The sequence below is a fragment of the Lutra lutra genome, chromosome 4 (assembly GCF_902655055.1).
Source record: "Lutra lutra chromosome 4, mLutLut1.2, whole genome shotgun sequence".
Lineage (NCBI taxonomy): Eukaryota > Metazoa > Chordata > Mammalia > Carnivora > Mustelidae > Lutra > Lutra lutra.
This window is the reverse complement of record NC_062281.1, coordinates 138,648,810-138,668,982: the sequence shown is the minus strand read 5'-3', so window position 1 is coordinate 138,668,982 and position 20,173 is coordinate 138,648,810. Positions and strand designations below refer to the sequence as shown.

Genomic DNA, 20,173 nt, shown 5'->3' with positions numbered 1-20,173 from the left:
TGGAGCACAGATATTTCATAGAGCTGATTTTGAACCAAGGAAAAACAAAGCAACCATAATTGTCCATTGACCCTGAGACTAACCATCTCCCTTTCATCTTCAAAGCCTTCCTTATTCAGCATCAATAAGTCGAGGCTGCATATTGGGAACTAGAGCTAACCTAGGCCCTGGATTTGAAGGTAGTTTGCTCTCGATGCTCACTGCAATTCTGTTTAGAAACTCTTACCCTAAGCCCTTAGTTTCTTTGCTTCCTGTTGCTCCTAGATTCCCCTGAGCCCACTTTGGTTTCAGTTACAAACTAGTAAAGGAATCCTTACTAGGATAGAATCATGTTTACAGCCAATGATCGAATGTATGCACCTGTCACTTCTAAGGAACATCTAATCAGTTTCCATTTATTCAATCAGTGAATATTAATAAATGGCTACTGTGTTTTGAGGCCAGTGCTAGACACTGAGAGACACTGGTTAAAAAAACAAAACAAAACAAAACACAGTTCCTGCCCCCAATGAGAACTTTTAAGGAGCTTGAAGTATGAAGAGAGATAAAATAAACTAATTATTAAAATATGATGTGATGAGTAGAACATTGGGGTAAGAAAAGAGAGCTCATGGAATACATGGGAAGAATATAAAATCCAACCTTGATTGGTTAGGAAAAGATTCACCAGGGAAGTAAAATCAAGGCTAAGTTCTGAAAGAGAGTAGAAGATAAGGCAAGTGGGCAGAGGGTTTGAGGTGGGGACAACATTCAACAAAGTCCAAAATGCTTTAGAGGGGCCTGATACATTTAGGAACTCAATAAATAATAGAATAGAGCTATAAAGGGCCCCAATTATTAGGAATCATATATGTGGTGCTAGTAAGTGTAGACTTCATTCTGGAAGAAATGAGAAATACTTAAAACTTCTAATCAGAGGGGTGCCTGGGTGGCTCAGTTTGTAAAGTGTCTGCCTTGGGCTCAGGTCATGATCTCATGGTCCTGGAATTGAGCCCCACATTGGGCTCCTTGCTCAGCAGGGGGTCTGCTTCTCCTCTCCCCTCTCCCCCTGCCCCCCCTCCTTGCACTCTCTCTCTCATTCTGTCTCTCTCTCTCAAATAAATAAATTAAAAAAAAAAAACTTCTAATCAGAAAAGTGCCAAGATTATTTCTATTCTTCGGAAATATCTCTCTGGCTGCAGCATGGGGAGCTGATATGGAGAAGAGTTCACTTTAGCTACACAGTGGATAGATTTGGTGAACGAAGCTGAGGGTTGGTGGGAGGAATGAGGCCAGAGGCAACAAGAAAGCATTAGAGTAAGCCATAAGGTAAGGGTGCTTGAACCAATTTACCTGCAGTGAGTAAAGAGACAAATGAAGACGAGGCAGAAATAATAGAGGCAGAATTGGCACATGTGACTACAAAGACAGGAGGGGCAGGTCATCCAGGATGATTCCCAGGTTGGTGGCCAGGGCATGGGAAGGCCCAGGGAAGAAGCAGGCTTTGACAAGCTGGTTATGAGTGAAGTTAAGCTAACTGTGATGTTCAGCCAGGCATTGGCTATGGAGGTAGGAAGCCCAAATAGCAGAGAGACTTGCAAGTTCTTAGCATGTGGATATTAACTTAAGCCACATAATCCACAACCAATATGTTGTGCAAAAGGGATCAGTTAAATTTCTGGAGAACATCAAAAGGAATAATTAGTTGAAGATCTTGCAAATGTGGATGTACTCGAAATGGCCTTTCTGGTATCTTCAGCTTAATTTGAAACTGGTCAACCCCCAACCCCAAAAAGCCTATTTAAATAGCTTAGTGATTCTCTATGTCCACTAAAAAAATTCATAATGCTTCTTTATTATTTTACATGGTTAATTAAACATAAAATATGCAAATGAAAGACACTTTTAAAGACAAACTTTAATCATTTTTATTATATTTATGCTTCATATAAAGCAATTGGATAGTTTTAATTTCAAGTACATTTCATTTTTATATTATGCCAAAGAATAGCAAGTTAGTTCTATAATTTCATTCCTATCAAAATCGGGTAAGAGTTAATCCTTACTTAAGGTATCAGCTTTTAACTTTGAGGTAAAAAAATGACATTTTCGAGCCAAACTCAAATTCTATAATGAATTCTATGAATCTGCAATCTGGATTACAGATATCTATTTTGAGATACAACAGATAGTCCTCCTCTTTTAAAAAGAATGGGGGGAGGTTTTAGCAAAAGGCTTCTTTAAAACACTTCATGATAGAGAAATAAAATAGAAATCAGACCTCAAAAGGGGATGAAAAGAGTCAGTGTCCAAACATCACACTTGAGCCTGAGCGCCAGATTAGACAGAGCAAAAGTCAAATCGGCTGTAGAGTTTCTCAGTGTAATTAAGCTCAAGTATAATTTGTAAGTGACGCTTACTAAAATTATAGTGATGTTTACAAAATTCACCCTAATGATTCTAACTGAAAGGAAAAATTAGTATTTTAGGAAGTATTCAATGATGGTGCCATACTTTAAAAACATTTTACATTTTCGTTCCCTGAATTTAGTAGTATCATCTAAAGAAATTTCAAGCATTTTTGTTGTTGTTGTTGTTAAAGGTTTTATTTACTTGACAGAGAGAGATCACAAGTAGGCAGAGAGGCAGGCAGGGAGAGAGGGAAGCAGGCTCCCTGCTGAGCAGAGAGCCCAATGCAGGACTTGATCCCAGGACCCTGAGATCATGACCTGAGCTGAAGGCAGTGGCTTAACCCACTAAGCCACCCAGGTGCCCCAAGCATTTTCTAACATCTGGTTACTATTTAGTTGTTTACTTGGCATTTTTAAACAGTCACCTGATGGGAGTTTTCATTGGGGTCTTTGATTCATATTTCTCACTCAGGGGTCACATGATCATCTTTAATCCACTAGTAAGTACACTGAGACAATCTTTAAGTGAACAGGTTAATGAAAATATAAATATAAATGCTTCAGGGTTTCCAGGAAGGAGCTGGTTATTTGCCAGGAAGGATAAAATTGGCCACCTTTAGTTTTGTCAACATACTTGAATACTCATGAGAACAGGGTTATTAATTAAATGTGTACTTCATTGACTATACATATAATAGTGGCAGTACTCATGCATGAAGACTTCTGCAAGTTCAGAAACCACCCCCCCCTTCCTTGTAATGATTTTCTGTTTTGTGATGGTTATCTTCTAATAGTATTTGAATCTGATATTTGGAGGAACTTTTTGTTCTCTTTTTGCCATTAAATACTTAATGAAATAGATAACATACTGCTTCTGTAACTTGCATTATTTAAAATTTTTCTTTTCTTTTCTTTTTTTTTAACCTAAAACCTTTTCTTTTTTTTTTTTGGTTTAAAGTGGAAGTTGGAAATCAACATTCTTCTGTCATTACATAAATCTACGATTACTACGGATGACCCTATTTATATGTAATTTCAACTACCACATCATTACTATGACAACTGTAAAATATATTTTAAGCCTCACATTATCTCCTGAAAAATGTCATTTATATACACAACAACTTACTGGATACTGCCGTTTGGAGATCCTGCAGAAGTCTCAAACTCAGTATGTTTCAAACTGAGCCTTTTCCACACCCAATCCTCCATATTTAAAGTTACCAAAATCTCCTCATTCACCCTAGGCAGAAATCACGACATCTGTAGAATTTTCCTCTTCTTCTCTCCTAAGAAATCAGTCAGGAGTCATGATAAATCTATTTCTGAAATATCACTGGAATTTGCTTCATCTTCTCCACTCCTCTCAGCACTGCTTAATTCAGAACCACTTGCCCGAATTGCCAAAATAGCCTCTTTCATATTTGATCTGCTTCTAATATTGCCCCACAAGTCCTTTATGGCACTACCAGCATTACATTTTAAAATAGGAATTTATTTATTTATTTATTTTTAATTTTTTTTTTTTTTAGATTTTATTTATTTATTTGACAGAGAGAGATCACAAGTAGACAGAGAGGCAGGCAGAGAGACGGAGGGAAGCAGGCTCCCCGCCGAGCAGAGAGCCCGATGCAGGACTCGATCCCAGGACCCTGAGATCATGACCTGAGCCGAAGGCAGCGGCCTAACCCACTGAGCCACCCAGGCGCCCTAAAATAGGAATTTAAACACTTGAAAAAAAATTTAAAAAATAAAAAATAAAATGAAAATTTAGTCATGTCACTCCTGTTAAAACTCCCAAAGCCATTCCCTCTCTCTCAGTATAAAACCCTAGATGATGATTATTATTATTATTAGCCTCCTTCTCCTTTTTCTCCTCTTCCTCCTTCTTCTCGGCTGGATAAAGTATACTTTATTGATACACTATATTGATGGTACATGATATGGTAGGGCTCCCCTCTTCTTCTTCAGATGGCCTGAGATGGAAACTGTGGAGGTCGGGAGATTCTCAGTGTATTAGGGGAGGAGTTGGGGCAAGAAATCCCCGGCTGCTGAGGGCATCTCTCTTCCTCTTGCTCTTACTGGTGCTGGTGGTCTAGGGGGCTCTTATTCCTTGGAGGCCATGTGGAAACCATAACATCTACTGCCTGGTTGCTGTAGCCCCATTCGTTGTCATGCCAGGAAATGAGCTTGACAAAGTGGTCATTGAAAGCAATGCCAGCCCCAGCATCAAAGGTGGAAGAGCAGGTATCACTGTTAAAGTCACTGTTAGAGACAACCTGGTCCTTAGTATAATCCAGGATGCCCTTGAGGGGGCCCTCTAATGCCTGTTTCACCACCTTTTCGATGTCATTATATTTGACATCTTTCTCCAGGTGGCAGGTCAGATCCACGACTGACACATTGGAAGTGGAGTCACAGAAGGCCATGCTAGGGAGCTTCCCATTCAGCTCAGAGATTACCTTGCCTACAGTCTTGGCAGTGCCAGTAGAAACAGAGATGATGTTCTGGGCAGCCCCTGGGCCATCACACCAGAGCTTCCCAAAGGAGCTATCCAAAGTCTTCTGGGTAGCAATGATGGTATGATCTGTGGCCATGAGTCCCTCCACAATGCTGACGTTGTCACAGACGACCATGACTTGAGGGGCCAAGCAGCTGATGGTGCAGAAGGCATTGCTGGCAATCTTGAAGGAGTTATCATACTTCTCGTGATTCACACCCATTACAAATATGGGGGCATCCGCAGGAAGGGCAGAGATGAGGACCCTCCTGGCCCCATTCTTCAAGTGAGCTCCAGCCTTCTCCAAGGTGGTGAAGGCCCCAGTGGACTCTATAACATATTTAGCACGAGAACCACCCCATTTGAAGTTGGTAGGATCTCACTCCTGGAAGATGGAGATGGGCTTTCCACTGATGATAAGTTTCCCATTCTCAGTCTTGACTGTGCCATGGAATTTGCTGTGAGTGGCATCATACTGGAACATGTACACCATGTAGTTGAAGCCAATGAAGGAGTCACTGATGGTGATAATATTCACTTTGTCAGAGTTAAAAGCAGTCCTGGTGACTAGGTGCCCAATAAGGCCAAATCCATTTTCTCCTAATTTTACCATTGGTTCTCCAGGATGTGGTTGGCACTATACCAGAAGATGCAGTGTCTGTTGAATGCGGAGGAGCAGAGAGCTCAAAACTCAGATTTTTTAGTATGACTTACAAGACTGACAGAGAGAGCTCCTAGTATAAAATGTTTTCCATAATGGAATTATGTCCATGAAAGTCTTTTATTTGCAAACTCCCTTATGATATCATAACCTCCACAATCCCACAACCAGAAGAGGTCATATGACTAGTTCTCAGCAAAAGCTCAAGTGAACTGTGCTGTTTGCTGGTTCAGACCTTAAAGAGAAGGTGCTGGACATTAGCACCCCAGCCTTGACACACGACTGAGACCCTTAACATGAAAGGAATCTGGCCCCTGAACCATTGTGTGAAAAAGAGCTCCTAGTTGGATCTGTAACACCCACCCTGGACTGTTATTAGAGGGAACAATAAACTTTTGTTGTTTTTTGTTTTGTTTGAATACAAAAGTGTATATTACATTTTGAGGCATATTTGTTACCATAGTTTAACTCCACTCCCATGCAATATACCCTAATATAAAATACCTTTTATAATTTAATCCCTAATTACATGTACAACTTCATATTTTTCAGATTTCCAACCTCTCCTGTGTAACCTAAGTTTTACCCATACCAAACTACTTAAAATTCCATAGATAGTCATGCTCACTCTTGCTTTTTTTTTTTTTTTAAGATTTTATTTATTTATTTGACAGAAATCACAAGCAGGCAGAGAGGCAGGCAGAGAGAGAGGAGGAAGCAGGTTCTCTGCTGAGCAGAGAGCCTGATGCGGGGCTCAATCCCAGGACCCTGAGATCATGACCTGAGCCGAAGGCAGTGGCTTAACCCGCTGAGCCACCCAGGCACCCCTCACTCTTGTTTTTATACATTTGTTCATGCAGAGTTATGCCCTTTCCTACCTTATCCTTTAAGACTGCAGCAGATGGGGGCACCTGGGTGGCTCAGTGGGTTAAAGCCTCTGCCTTCTGCTCAGGTCATGATCTCAGGGTCCTGGGATCAAGCCCCGCATCGGGCTCTCTGCTCAGTGGAGAGCCTGCTTCCTCCTCTCTCTCTCTGCTTGCTTGTGCTCTCTCTCTCTCAAATAAATGAATAAATAAAATCTTAAAAAAAAAAAAAAGACTGCAGCAGATATTGGTCCCCTGGAAAGTGGGCCCTTCTCTCTGTTATGGACTGAACTGTGCTCCCCTCCCCTAAATTCATAACCCTCAGTACCTCAGAATGTGACTGTGTTTGGAGATAGGGAATTTGTGGAAATAATTAAGGTTAAAAGAGGTCTTTAGGGTAAAACCAGTCTGACTGGTGTACTTATGAGAAGAGGAGATTTGGGCACACAGGTACACTCACACCGTGAAAAGACCATGTGAGGACACAGCAAGAAGATGGCTGCTGGCAAGTCAAGAAGAGAGGCCACGGGAAAAAGTAAACTTGCCAACACGTTGACCTTGGAAGTCTAGCTAGAACTGTGAAAAAGTAAATTTCTGTTGTTTAAATCATCCAGTCTGTGGTATTTTGGTATGGCAACCGTAGCCAACCAGTAAACACTCCTTGAAGCAGGATGTTTGCTCTTCTGAAATTTGGGAACATTCTGAGATACCCCATTTGAGCACTTAACATAGCTGTTTTTCAATCATTGGTTTACTTCTCTGTCTTCCTAACTCTTCTGTAAATCTTTGAAGGAAGCAATCTGCCTCATTTATCTGCTTCATTAACCCCTGGTGTTATTTTAGAAAATTTGTGAGAGGTGAACAATCCCTCTTTAGAATGGGTCAACTTTTTCTCCACAACTTGCAGCTTACCAGTAATTAAGTAAGTAAGTAAGTAAGTAAGTAAGCAGTTATTAGGGTTTTCTCTTGCTGCATGTCCTTCTGAAATATCTGTCCAGGCTGCCAAACAAGGAGCATTGATTTTGATACTGGATTTCATTATTGGAGGCTCTGCCTGACCATTTTTTTATATTGTTGTGTGATTATCACTTTGCATATTTACTAAGGTCCAGAAGATGAAGATGAGTTTTAGAGCAAGAACAAGATCTTCTTTCAGTAAAATTGATGGCGTTGTTGTAGTGGACTGCTTTTGGTATTTTATCCACATTGCAATAGCTCCTTTTTCCCAAGAGCTATCCCTTTATGCAGAGGTGGGCTTAATCCAGGCTGTGTGCCACACAAGGGTTGGACCAGAGTGGTCATCAGATCCAAGTCTGACAAATAAGTTTGTATTTCATAAATTTTGAATTCCAAGTGAGATAGGGTATTGGTTTTTTTGATTTGTTGAAACCAAAGAGATATAAACTGCAGAAGAGTTTATTGTGAGATAGTCATGTGTACTGAGAAACAGACATTTGACTGAAAAATGATACATATCTCAAAAACAGAAGTAGTGCAGAGAAAAATAAAGACTAAATCATGGTTACAAAGATATATAGAACGATAGATTGGTAGAGAGAAATAGAAATATGGGGGAAGCAGCTATAATGCCAATTAATTTTATTTCCTCATTTCAGTTCCTTGTGAGGTCCCATTATATTCCTTGCTCTTGGAATTCCAAGAGGTTTTACAACAAATTTCATTTTAGTTTAAGCTAGTTTGAGATTGATTTCTGTTATTTGCCATAAAAGGGGATCTTGCTTGAATCAATTGGATATTATGATTGACATTTGCAATTTTTGATCACCCAATTCATGCTTCTTAATTCTGGTAAAAACACTTCAGTCATCCTGTTTGGAGTAACTTCATTTTCTTCAGGTCCATAAGGTTCATTAGGGCCAACCCCAGACCATAGTAATTAGTTCAAGGAGGGAAATATGATCCAAACATCTGGCAAATATCTCCATAGTCAATATTTGCTAGAACCATGAAGAAGCTGTGAGAAGTTGAAGCATTTTTTTTTTTTTTTCCTACTGGGGTTGCCTAGCTCGTAAGGGTGACAGTCTGAAGCTTTTGCTGGTTGTCTTGCCCCCATGAAAAGAGAACACTCCTGTAAATAAAAGCAATGCAGGGCGCCTGGGTGGCTCAGTGGGTTAAAGCCTCTGCCTTCAGCTCAGGTCATGATCTCAGGGTCCTGGGATCAAGGCCTGCGTTGGGCTCTCTGCTCAGCAGTGAGCCTGCTTCCTCTTCTCTCTCTGCCTGCCTCTCTGCCTACTTGTGATCTCTATGTTAAATAAACAAATAAAATCTTTAAAAAAAATGCAGAAAAAGGCAGAGCAAAAAAATCCAGAAAAACCCAGATTGTCAATATGTCATCTGAGCACCAAGATCCTAGAATCTTCATTTATTTCAGCAATAAATATCCTTTTTTAAAAACCAGTCCGTGGTGCTTTTTGTTGTTGTTATTTACAACCAAAACACCCAGATAAGTCTGGCTGTAATTTCTCTGTGTATTTTTGAGTCAGTCAAGTTTTCTTGTGTATACCTAGTCTTATCATATGGCAACAAATGCTTAGCACTGTATCTGAAATACAGATGCTCAAAAAAATATCTGCTCCTTCTGAATGAAGAAGACAAATGCTACCCAGCATGTCATTTTTGGATATGTCTTTTTCCAGCCTTACTTCTTCATTTGAATATTCTGCCAAGTCAATGCTCTATAGCCAGTGGATTTTAGTCAGAGAGATTAAATAAAAATGCATATTATTTAAATCCTTGCTATTCCTTGCCATCACAGCTAACATTTATTCTCCAAACACCAAATCCTAAGTGGTTTTTCCTTCGCCTCACTACCACTATCTTCATGAGAACTCCCCATATGAACTAGTCTAATAGCCTCTTGATTCATCCCTGTGTCTCTAGACTCTTTTTTCTTTTTTTTTTTTTATTTTTATTTATTTATTTGAGAGAAAGAGAGAGAGAGAGAGCAAAAGAGAGCACAAATGAGGGAGAGGGTCAGAGGGAGAGGGATAAGCAGGCTCCCGCTAAGCTGGGAGCCCAGGGTTCAATCCCAGGACCCTGGGATCATGACCTGAGCTGAAGGCAGAAGCTTAACAGGCGCCCCCAGACTCTTTTTTCTCCAATCCATTTAACAGAGTGTAATAAGAAATATCTTTTTAGTCTTGGTTTCTGGCTGTGGTTGTTATACAAATTACAGATAATATATATAAGGGAATTAACACTGTGCGTGGCATATTGATTAATATTAAAATTTCTACAACTCTAAAGCTAGTACTAGAATGATTTTTTAGTACTAACTATATACTTGGTGCTTTATCTAATTTATCCTTTACATTAACTCTCTGAGGTACTTTTGCAGGTGAAAAACTCCCAAAATCAGAGAGCGTAAATGACACATAGTTAGCTAGTGGCTGAGAATATATTCAAACCGGGGTGCCTGACTTCAAAGTCTTTGCTTAATTTCCCTGTTATCTATTGTATCTCTCTATGATACTATTTTTATATTTTCTGAGCTGAAAAACGAACCAAACATGGCCCCTTTTAACTTGGAGAAACTGATAACAATGAGGCCAAGAGCTGATCTTCGAAAATGCATCCCCTGACCCTGCTGCAGAGCCTTCATTCAATGCTGTCCTTACAGCTTTACACGTTTGTGAAAAGCAGCACAGGGCAAATTTTGCTCTTGGCGTGGGATGTGGCCTTTACTACAAAATGCCTGATCTCAAATTCAGACTGCGTCTCTGCCCACCAGGTGTGTGCCCATGCATATGAAAACCAGAGAGAGTGACTCAAATCAACAAAATTGGGATGCTTTCCAAGGACTCAGAGTCATGGGACAACGGATCTTATACAACCTAGTTTGACTTGATTCGGCATAAAATTGTTGTTTTTTTTTACAAAGCATTGACACTCTCATCTACTGGCAAGACTGAGCAGATGCAGGTCTGTATTTTTATCTTTGCTTCATGTTAATTAAAAGGAGACATCACAAGGTAGCTGTTCCTTCTTCCCAGAAAGCTATCTTTATCTTTTAAAGTACTCGACTTATGGAAGTGCACGAAGAAAACCTCTAATGGCCCTTTGAAGATCATATGTCCCGTGGTATGGGCTCAGGGCGTTTGTGGAGATCCAACCAGCAGTCCACCCTACAGGCACAGCCTGGGCCCCTGGACTTCTAGTTTCCCTGTGTGACATTCTTATGTCCCGTAGGACTAAGGCCCAGACCTGAGTCCCAGTGCCCTTGGCTGGGGTCCTGACTATTTTTGCTCCAAGAATCAGGTGTGCATGGTGACGGGTCTTGTGTTTCAGTTCCTGCTACATTTTACTTCCATTTGTTGATTTGTCCCTGTATGTCCTTGAGAGGTTTTCATTCCAATATAACAACATAAGAAGGGTTTCAGTGACCAGAAGTAGCATGATTAATCAGAAAGGGAATAAACTCCATGATCCGGGACTGGGTTGGCTTCTTTGCCAACTATGTTCTTGGGCAAGTTGGTTATCTGCCATATGACTTAGTTTCCTCACTATTAAAAACAGGGATAAGAATTGTGATTCTCCTATGGTGAGTGCTGTGAAGTGTGTAAACCTGGCGATTCACAGACCTGTACCCCTGGGGCTAATAATACATTATAAGTTAATAAAAAAATAAAAAATTAAAAAAAAAAAGAATTGTGACTCTCAGGACCATTGTTAGGTTGAAACATGATGGCACCGTGTTTAAGCTAAAGTAGATTCTTGACAAATTTATTTTCTCTCGCCTTCTGAAAGTAAAGGGGAACGTCATAGCTTTAGAAAAATAAGTTGTGCATTACAAAATAAACAAACACAGTCTCTCACGCGGCTGGAGACTAGGATTACTGAGCTTCAGGTTTCATTGCTGGGACTCATGAAAGCTGATGGGGTCGTGAATTGCTTACATCAATGTTGAGTACGGGCACCTAAAAGAAGCAGCATGGTATCATTTAGAAACAGTTACACACCATACACTTGTGTTTATTTATCTGTGTATACATGTTCTAAAAATTTATATTTCTACATGCTATGGCTTGTTTTGTTTTGTTAGGATGGGTGATTCTTTGTGCTTGAGAATCCTAAGAAACAAAATATTTTTAAAAATATTTCATAGTAATCAAAACATACTGTAAGTGCCAAAGAGCACAATCATGGATTTCTTTGGGGCTCTGGACATAGTGAGTGCAATGGAATAGTAGGGTTTTCCTGTAATGCCTGAGACAGAGCCTGAACCATGCTTTCCTGCCTAGGGGAGCCAGTGATGGCTGTTACACAAAACCAACCCTCCCTGCAAAATTGAACATCAAGCTTTATAGGTTACCATTAATTTGAAAATAGCTGCATACTAATTTACACTCTTTTTTTTTTAATATTTAAAGAAAGTGGAGAGACATGATCTAATCACTGAGAATGGAAACTGGCACAACTTCATAGACAATAGTTCAGCTAGTGTATCTGATTGTTTTTTTACATACTTCATCCTTGTAAAGGATTTTTTTTTAATTATACAGAAACAGATAAGCATGTTTTACTGAAGCAAAACTTGCATGAACTGAGAAAGAAAATTGGCATTTAATCTGAACTGTGAGTGATTTCTCAAGTCATAATGTGTTCTTGGTTTAAGTGTCCGAAAATTAAGATGAATATTCTGATCTTGGTCAAATTGGGATTTATTGAGTGGAATTAGTAAAACCTTGTTACAGTTACTGCGTTTTCAGGATGATATTGCAACTATAAGTATATTATGAATCTATTTTGTTTCCATTTTCTTATCAATCTGAAACATGTACCTCAGAATAAATTCTCCAGTCTTGAGGAAACGTGTTAGAAAAGAATACTTCTTCTGTCATAAACTAAACATGTTTCCTGCAGAGACCATTGTCCTCAGTCTCTATACCCCAAATACGGAGACAGGGAGACAATGAAGAGATAGTGTAGGGTAGGTGCAAGGCCACATTTGAAATCCATTCAAATGTTAGTACTAACAGATTTTAATATGAGGAGACATCTTCAGTGCGGGTACTTCAACTCTCTGGCATTCCTGGCTATAATTTGGTTTCATCATTAAATGCTCTTAACCAGGTAGGAGTCTGGTGTCTGTGCTGCTCCTGACAACCCTATTCTTGCTGTGGATGGTTCTGCTTCCTAAATGTTTCCTCTAGGAAGAGATCACAAAAGATAAGCGAAGATGTTCAGGGCATGCTTCTCAAAGGCTCTGCTAGTATTGAAATACTGTCCTAGAGTTAAATATTGGAATGGATTCAAGTGTAGTTTGCACCTTATCTGCAGAGCTCCTCCATTGTCTCTTCAAGTGTGGGGTATGGGGGTCAAGAGGAAAGTCTTTAGTGATGGGAGCAAGTTACACACACACACACACACACACACACACACACACACACACACACACATGCCTACTAAAAAGATACAAAATGTCAGTCTCTTACAAAACACTTGGAACAGTTTAAGTCGCTAGGGTTGAGACCTCTTCACTTAAAAAGTTTGGCATTTCATAATTTTCCATGTACAAAATACAGTTCCACATTCTCCTTATGCCCTAAATTGCTTTCTGATGTTGAATGATATGAATTGTCAAGCAACATTAAAAATTAGCCACATATCTCTAAGTTGTCCAAAGGGATTGAGCACCTCCTTTTAAAGTGTTCCACAACACCAGAAAATGCTTGAGACATTGATGAGAAGGGAGGGCAATTCCAGACAAGGAATGGCAAGTTTAAAATTGGAGTTGAGAAATGTAAATAGTTCAGAAGAGTACAGTTCAAGGGAAGGGAAAGATGAAGTTAGACAAATGGTAAAGGTCATGATGGATTTTGTAAGCCTTATGAAAGAGCTTGGAAAACAACGATATACACCATTAACTGAAAAGAGAAAAATGTCAAAGACATTTGAACTAAGACTAAGCTTGAGTTGTGTGATCATTGATGCATTCCAATCTGGGCTGCTCATATTTTGATCAGGTGGTCATCTGTTGAAAGAAGCTGGTGCGAAGCCTAGTGAAGATATGCATTGTTCAGTAGAACCTTCTGTACTATCAGGTAACCCCTAGTCACATATGGTTGCTGAGAACTTGAAATAAGGCTCATGCAATAAGGATAGTAATTGCCTTTAGGGCAGTAGGTAATGGAAAAAAAAATAGGGATAAGCTCATGGGGGATTAAATGCTAAGAAATATGGGCAGAACTCCAAAATTTATTCTGCAAATCCAGAGCAATATTAAGAACTTGGCCAAGTTCAGTGACCTCAGAACACACCAGATCTGAAGAGTGAAAAGTGTCAAAGTGCAGAGGCATATTCCAGAAGAATTTGGCAGAGTTAAGGAGCAGGTCAGGCTTGTAGGAGAGTCAGAAAAATTCTTCTGGACCTGATTCATTAAAGCAGCATTGTTTTAGAAACACAAGGTGTGGTTCCACTCCACTGGTTGATCTTTATTCTTCTCTAAAACAAAACAAAACAGACTGAAGTAAACACCCTGTAGCCAATGGAGGGATTAATTAACTAAGAACAAATCAAAGCAATAGACACCTTAAGGGTCTTTCTTCTTATGCATCTGGAACTGTTGGCTATCCTCTGGTAAATATTTCCCATCCCAAAACAGACACCATTTTTTAAATGAATATTAGTCCAAAACTAGGAAGGGTTACTTTTAAATAAATACTGGTCTCTTCCTCTGAAGATCTAGCCTCTAAAGTTATTCAGGCAATTGATGAGGAAGAATTGAGGCAAGTTTGTGGGACTAGTTACTTCACTTCACTAAGTTCTTCATAAGTAAACTCAGGGAGTAGATTTGTCCATCTTCCCAGGTGGCAGGTGAGGTGTGGGAAGGAGCATGCTCTGTGAGCAATCCACTACTTTCAGACAAAATCAGAATAAAATCACATAAGAAAGTCAAACATGCAAGAGATAGATTTTAGAGTGGAATTCTCTTCCACAGAGAGCAACTGATATAAATTTCTAAATTATGTCTAACCTTTTTTTTTTTTTTAAAGATTTTATTTATTTATTTGACAGAGAGAGATCACAAGTAGATGGAGAGGCAGGCAGAGAGAGAGAGAGAGGGAAGCAAGCTCCCTGCTGAGCAGAGAGCCCGATGTGGGACTCGATCCCAGGACCCTGAGATCATGACCTGAGCCGAAGGCAGCGGCTTAACCCACTGAGCCACCCAGGCGCCCCTATGTCTAACCTTTTAAGCATAATACTTGATAATAAATTCTAGCACTTCATGCTGTTATTTAAATTTATTCTTTTCTTTTGTAAAGACACTATTAATCAATTTAATTTCAACGTGTCCAAAACAACTAAATGTTAACCATCCATTATATGCTTAATTGTTTTCACCTTTGCCTTAATGTATTCTCACCCTGACCTTTTCTTCACTAGTTTATTTCATTTTCCACTCATCTCTTTAAACAATAGGAGAAAATTGTAATAAAATAGTCAAATAATTTTGTGACACCTCTGTTCAAGACAAAATTCAGAGATACTGCGTAACCTATAGGAAGAGATAGTAAGAAATAAAAGTTTGTTAGCTGATTACAAATCTCCAAATTTGTCACCAGAAAGGTCCTGCGAGGGTGTCAGTACATAATCCACAAAAGCACAGATGTTTAAAAGACAAATGTATCAAAGCCAAGAGTAACTTCTTCTGTTCCCTCTATTTCAGTATTTTTTACCTTTTAGTTTAGATTCCTAAGACATTTTTATGTGATAGGGAATCACACCTCAAACAGAGAGATGTAAAGAAGAGGTGTAGACTGATTGGGCAGCCTTGGTAAAGAAAAGGGACAAAATACTGATATTTACTGAGAGCCACCTAGGTGCTTAAAGATGCACTGAATTATCTCACTTCCTTTTCACAACAGCCCCTTCACTCATCATACCTTCTCTCATTCCTTTGGCACCTGCAATGTACCAGGCTCTGTTCTTGGTAAAGACAAGGATGGACAAGACCAAGCCAGTCTCTATTCTTATGAAACTCATATTCAAGTGAATAAAATAAAGAAAGAAGTAAATGAAGAAGGAAAAACAATTATAAATTAGGATAGGCACTATGAAGGAAACAAGTGAGCTAAGGTAACAAATAATAGGGGAAAGAACTAGAGATAGGAAGCTTAAGAAAGATTTGAGAAAGTATTTAATCCATTAACCAAAGGAAGAAACAGAGTTATGTATGCAGGAAATAGAAAAACAAAAGTGGGCTAGCATGTGCAAAAGTTCTGGGGTGAGAACGAATGATACATATGTCTACCAAGTGATGAATGGGCTAGAGAAAGAAGAGAAAAAATTATTAGGAGGCTATCAGTGGTGGTCTAGCTGACAGAGGAGTTTTGCATGAATTAGAATAGAAGTATTTGAGATGAAGAGTAGTGAAGAGTATCAAGATATATTTTGCACATAGAGAAGTATTTTATGGCCATACTTGCCACATGTACTTATTAATATCCCCCCCATTAACAGATGAGAAATAGCCTTAAAAATTAGGAAAGTAACTGAGGCTTTTACAGGAATTAACTTCAGGACAGGAATATGAACCCTGTCTTCCTTAAAGCCCTTTACATTTATCACACTTGCTAGCTTTATTAATTCAAAGTCAATGTAGGTTTTACAGAATCCTGATAGTAGAAGCTTTTGCCAGTCTAATGATTCTGAATTAGAATGTGTTTTAACAGGGAAGCCTAGGTGGCTCAGTCGGTCAAGCATGGGACTCTTGGTTTCTGTTTGGGTCATGATCTCAGGGTCCTGAGATCAAGCCCCACAATGGGCTGGAGTCTGCTCAAGAATCACCCTTTCCCTCCCTCTCTGATTTCCCCCACACCCCAGCTCATGCTCTCTCTTTCTCTAAAACAGATAAATGAATAAAAATTTTTTAAAAATCGACCTCAGCCGCAGCAACATCTTCCTAGGAACATCGCCAAAGGCAAGGGAAGCAAGGGCAAAAATGAACTATTGAGATTCATCAAGATCAAAAGCTTTTGCACAGCAAAGGAAACAGTGAACAAAACCAAAAGACAACTGACAGAATGGGAGAAGATATTTGCAAATGACATATCAGATAAAGGGCTAGTGTCCAAAATCTATAAAGAACTTATCAAACTCAACACCCAAAGAACAAATAATCCAATCAAGAAATGGGTAGAAGACATGAAAAGACATATATGCAAAGAAGACATCCAGATGGCCAACAGACACATGAAAAAGTGCTCCACATAACTCAGCATCAAGAAAATACAAATCAAAACCACAATGAGATATCACCTCACAACAGTCAGAATGGCTAAAATTAACAAGTCAGAAAATGACAGATGCTGGCGAGGATGCGGAGAAAGGGGAACCCTCCTATACTGTTGGTGGGAATGCAAGCTGGTGCAACCACTCTGGAAAACAGCATGGAGGTTCCTCAAAATGTTGAAAATAGAACTACCCTATGACCCAGCAATTGCACTACTGGGTATTTACCCTAAAGATACAAACGTAGTGATCCGAAGGGGCACGTGCACCCGAATGTTTATAGCAGCAATGTCTACAATAGCCAAACTATGGAAAGAACCTAGATGTCCATCAACAGACGAATGGATAAAGAAGATGTGGTATATATACACAATGGAATACTATGCAGCCATCAAAAGAAATGAAATCTTGCCATTTGCAACAATGTGGATGGAACTAGAAAGTATCATGCTTAGCGAAATAAGTCAATCGGAGAAAGACAACTATCATATGATCTCCCTGATATGAGGAAGTGGAGATGCAACATGGGGTGTTAAGGGGGTAGGAGAAGAATAAATGAAACAAGATGGGATTGGGAGGGAGACAAACCATAAGTGACTCTTAATCTCACAAAACAAACTGAAGGTTGATGGGGGGAGGGAGGTCGGGAGAGGGTGGTGGGGTTATGGACATTGGGGAGGGTATGTGCTATGGTGAGTACTGTGAAGTGTGTAAACTTGGCGATTCACAGACCTGTACCCCTGGGGATAAAAATATATGTTTATAAAAAATAAAAAAAAATTTAAATTAAAATTTAAAAATTTTTTAAAAAGAATATTCTGGATATAACTATAACCTAGACAGTGTACAGATTTTCAGTTCACAAATCCATAACTTCATTTCATCTGAAAAGGGCACCAAATTCTACAAGCACTCCAGATACATCTGTTCCATGCAAAATACCAAAACACTCTTGCATTTCTTCCAGAGACATGCCGTGTTAACACCTTGCATATGAAAAATTTTCCACTAATAAAACAATTTCTAACAATTGTGAACCATACACTCTTAAGTCGAAACTGGGTAATTTCCATGACCAACCTGTTTTTTCAGCTTTGCTAAAAATATGCCCATATCTCCCCATATATAAAATGGCACTGGTTGCTGAAAATCTCCCAGCACGTAAGTCAACACATGAAAAAGGCTTAAAATAAGCAGGGCTTAGAGTAAAAAAATAAGCTGAGAAGGACCTTGCTTTCTAAATTCAGTACTTCCTCAGTTAATTTCTTCATTTTTATTCTACCCTTACTGCTGAGATTCTGGGGTATATATTATTGCCTCTCACTAGTACTTTCACTTCTCCTTTTTCTCAGCACCTGATAGGATTGTCTTCCTCACCCTCTTCATTTGGCACAGCCTGCTACTTGATCTAGAAGTATGTGGGTGCCGTTCTATGCTCTACAGCTCTCCCCTCAGTGCTATATAGCTCTCCCCTCCACTACTGCGGGGGTCCAACGATGTTGGAAGCCTCAGTTAGCCTGAGTCTCTGACGAGGATGACTGGTAGCCAGGTCTCCACACCCAACCCTCAACAGGCAAGCTAAGTGAAGGCAAAAGAAATTTGTTGTTTTAAGAAACTAAGATTTGGGGTTTCCTTGTTGTCACTGATGCTAATGTATAACCTTGTTTTCTTGGCTTGTTAAGCTTCCTTCACATTCTTTAGGTGAAGGGAAATACAAATTTCCAAATTAGGGAAGTATGGCAAGCTGTATAGTTGGCAGGTCAGGAGGTCTGCATTCAAATGGACCTGTTTTTCATCGTTCTTTGCACTTTGCCTGCTCTCTATCCCTCTTTTTTCTCAGCTGTGAAAAAGAGACAGTAGCATAAGTGTGTTAGAACAATTTGCCAAGTGCCTAGCAGGATGCCAAACCACAGATGATGTTCAACGACAATAGGCATTGTTGAGAAGGGTAACAGCAAATAGACTAGAAATCTAGAAGGATCTATCCATGTAGGAAGGACTGAATCTGAAGAATCTGTGGAAATGATGTGGGGCAGGGGGGACCTGCCATTTATCCCCACTCACTTCCCCTCTCTCCCTGCAAGCTTCTCTCTAGCCACGAGTGCACCTCTCTGTCCCTTTCTGTGTACCTGATGCTTCCTGTCTTCCTCCCACTCCACTGTCACGAACTTCTCTCATTAAATCATTCATTAAAATAGCCGTGTTTTCATAAAAATTAACCTCCGTTAGAAGACTAGAGCTCCAACATAGTATCTTGAGCCTTAGGCAGAGAAGGGCAAAGGCATACCTTTCACCTGAACCCAGGACAACAGAGAGGATGCCTCTAGCCTGTTAGGTCTGCTAAGTGGGACAGATCTCCTGGTTAGTCTTTAGAGAGGGCTTTTATGAAACTGTCAAGAGTGTGCAAGAAAAAGTACCATGAGAGTCCAGCAGGGTGTTCCCAGAGCTCAAGACTGGTGGCACTCATGCTGGGTGTCTGCATTACTCTTAAAAATGTACAGGCACCCCAGACCTGTACCCCTGGGGCAAATAATGCATTATATGTTAATAAAAATAATTTTTTAAAAAAACGTACAGGCACCTTCTGAACTGTCTTCATATCAACCCTTAAAGCAATCCTGCAAAAGAGTGTAAAGATCTTTGTTGCAGATGATGAACTGTAGCTTTAGGCTTTTAAATCATTTACCAAGTTCCCATAGATGAGAAGTGGAAGAGCATGTATCCCAAACCAGCACTTCTAATTTCCAGGCTACCACCCTCTTTCCCTTCACCAACACAGCACCTTCTACCTCTGGGAAGTGAATTCAATACTGTCTCTTGACGTTAACAGCATATGCTATCACAGAATGTGATGAAATGATGTTTTCTCTCTTTACAAAATAACTAAAAGAGGAGGAAAAAAGAACAAGGCTTTAAAAAAAAAACCTACAAATATGCTCTTGAAAAATGAAATTGAGGTCAGGTATCCTATAAGCCATGTGTTTGGCTAAAAAAAAAATCCCACAGCTTCAGAGCATTTTCACCTTCTCCTCCATGAAGAGAGAATAAGATGGGGAAGGGTGCTATATTTGTAAATCCCATCATTTCTCTAAGGAACCATCATTGCTTTCTTGTAGCTAACATAATTTCCATATTTTATCTACTTGCAGACTGACTTAAACATTGGAGACACCTAAAGGTTACAGCAAAAACACAAGATCTGTAGCCAAGCAAACCTGGGTTTGAATAGGAGTTCCAGCATCTAAAGTTAAAGACCTTGGGAAAGTGAGTTATTCAAGCCCTGCTCTAGAATTGAACCCCAAGTTTCTCACCTCTCAAATAAGAAGTTTACAGCCATGATCTTGTGGGATGGTAGTGAGTATTACATGGTATAGTGAATAAAACAGATTTTTAAAAATGTTACTTCTCCTTTCCCTTTTCATTATACAGATTCACATCATTCTCTAACTCCTATTCCCAAGTAACACATAATCAAGTAGGTTTCAATAATTTAATAAATACTTGA

The 20,173-nt window shown here is 39.5% G+C and overlaps 1 protein-coding gene and 1 pseudogene across 1 annotated transcript in view; both read right to left on the bottom strand.

Moving 5' to 3' along the window:
- PTGER3 (prostaglandin E receptor 3) overlaps positions 1-20,173 on the bottom strand; it is a 200,519-nt gene that overhangs the window by 88,266 nt on the left and 92,080 nt on the right. The gene's annotated exons all lie outside the window — the stretch shown is intronic.
- On the bottom strand, positions 4,497-5,503 carry LOC125098216 (glyceraldehyde-3-phosphate dehydrogenase-like; annotated as a pseudogene).